Here is a 2,586-nt window from a genome sequence, read left to right on the forward strand (position 1 = left end):
TACAGGAGGCGCTCCACTGGAGTTAGGGGCACAGGGACCCCATGAAAGTGGGAAACGCACAAATACAAAAACATTTTTTTTAACCTGAGAGAACACCTTTCTAGGAATTTTTAGGTCCTCTACTGCAACTCTATGGAAAACATCTTCAGAAGTTGACCATATAATCATTGTGGAGGACCTACAGATGCCTAGAGAAGTGTTTTCTATGGTAATCTCTAGATCCTCCAACACAACTCTGTGGTCAACTTCTGGCAGAATTGCATTGGAAGACCTAGAGATTCCTAGGGAGAACATATTAGTCAAATCCGCAGATAATCAGATCTGAAAAAGTCAAAGCCACAAATGGGGAGGGACAACTGTAGAATAGAGTAGAATCTGTGGACTTGCAACCTATGGAACAAAGAATTTTAAAAGGTTATCCTGAAATATCTTTATTATCTAACAGTCTGGTCCTGTGTAAGTGAGACTTACTTCTAGCTAATCATACATAAGATTGCAGCCTAAGATAAAGAATGATGATACAAAGATGTAAATAAAAGAATCTTGTAACATAAGTTGTAACATAGGCTTTTTGTAGACTTTGGGGCTCTGCAGACTGTCCCAAAGGGGCCGCTTCTTTTTGCACCAGATCGGGGCCCTGGCAACCTTGCGCCGCAGCCCCGATCCGGCCTTTCGCAAAAAAGGAGCCACCAAAAGCAGGTCCTTTTTGCGCCCCCGAAAGGGTTTCATAGCCACAGTGGCACGGCTGTATGGTGCCCCTTTGGCACTGTGTCATCTGGACGCAGCGCCAGAGGCACGTCTGGAGCGGCACACGGCATCAGGGCGCACTGGAGGGGTGGAATCAGGCGTGTGTCGTCAGGATGCTGCACCCCAACTCTGCCCCCAGGCCAGCCTTTCAGGCCAGTCTGTAAAGGCCCTTTATCTACTTCCTCAGAGGAAGCAAACCAAGTCCAAGAAAGCTTATGCTACAATTTCTTTTGCACAGTTCATCTCAAAGGTGCTACAAGATCTCTTGGCATACTGATATTGCAGACTAACAGGGTGATCTCTCTAGATGTAAATGGGTAGAGATAAAGCAATTTGCATATTATTTAATGCCAATAAAAATGAAACTGATGTAACTGAAAGGAGACATATGCACTTACTGAGTTTCAGTCCACACTTGCAATGACTAATATTCATATTAGAAAATGTTTGGCTGCAAACCTGACATTGTTGACTGGAAGTGGAAACAGTGTGATTATGTACTCATAGTTAGCTTTGCCAGATCAGCTCATTTTACCAAAGACAGACGTGCAGGATGGCAAAGGGAGTTCATAAAACAGATTGTCCCTTTTATTTCTGCAATGATAAAATGGGGAAAATGTTAACTGAGGATTGTAGCAAAAATGAATGCGATTAGGACTGCATGGCGTACAATAGCAGCAAACTTTGGTAAGAATTAAAAAGACGTTAATCTCATAATAATTATTGTTCTGGATGGACCTTGGTGGAGAGCCATGAGGCTTAGTGGTTTGAGTGTTGGACTATGACTCTGGAGACTAGGGTTCAATTCCACACTGGGCCATGGAAACCCACTGGGTGACCTTGGGTGAGTCATACACTCTCAGCCTCAGAGGAAAGCAATGGCAACCCCCCTCTGAATAAATCTTGGGGGAAAAAACAGGTTTGTTTTAGGGTTGGCATAAGTCAGAAACAACTTGAAGGCACATAACAACAACAACAACAACAACATCAACAACAACAACATGGACCTGGCTGTCAGAAAAGGGAAAGATTACATGCCCTGGCTCAATGCTATGGAATTTTGGGAAGTATAGTTGGTTCTGACACCAGAGCTTTGCCTTGATAAGATGGGGAAAATGTTATCTGAAGATTGTAGCAAAAATGAATGCTGAGATTAGAATCATAGACTCATAGAATTGTAGAGTTGGAAGAGACTTCAAGGGCCATCCAGTCCAACCCCTGCCATGCAGGAACTCCCAGTCAAAGCATCCCTGTCAGATGGCCATCCAGCATCTGTTTGAAGACCTCCAAGGAGGTTTACACTCCCAGGGAGTGTGTTCCCATGTCGAACAGTCCTTACTGTCAGGTAATTCCTCCTAATGTGGAGGTGGAATCTCTTTTCCTGAGCTTGCATCCATTGTTCCAGGTCCTGTTCTCTGGAGGCAGCAGAAAACACAAGCTTGCTCCCCCCAATATGACATCCCTTCAAAGTATTTAACCAGGGGCTATCATATCATAACCTTCTTTTCTCCAGGCTAAACATCCCCAGCTCCCTAAGGCGTTCCTCATAGGACATGGTTTCCAGACCCTTCACCATTTTAGTTGCCCTCCTTTGGATATGCTCCAGTTACTCAATGTCCTTTTTGAATTGTGGGGCCCAGAACTGGACACAATATTCTAGGTGGGGCCTGACTAAAGCTGAATATAGTGGCACTATTACTTCCCTTGATCTAGACACTATACTTTTATTGATGCAGCTTAAAATTGCATTGACCTTTTTAGCTGCCGCATCGCACTGTTGACGCATGTTCAACTTGTGGTCTACTTGGACTCCCAGATCCCTTTCACATGTAGTCTCAT

The sequence above is a fragment of the Sceloporus undulatus genome, chromosome 1 (genome assembly GCF_019175285.1).
Source record: "Sceloporus undulatus isolate JIND9_A2432 ecotype Alabama chromosome 1, SceUnd_v1.1, whole genome shotgun sequence".
Lineage (NCBI taxonomy): Eukaryota > Metazoa > Chordata > Lepidosauria > Squamata > Phrynosomatidae > Sceloporus > Sceloporus undulatus.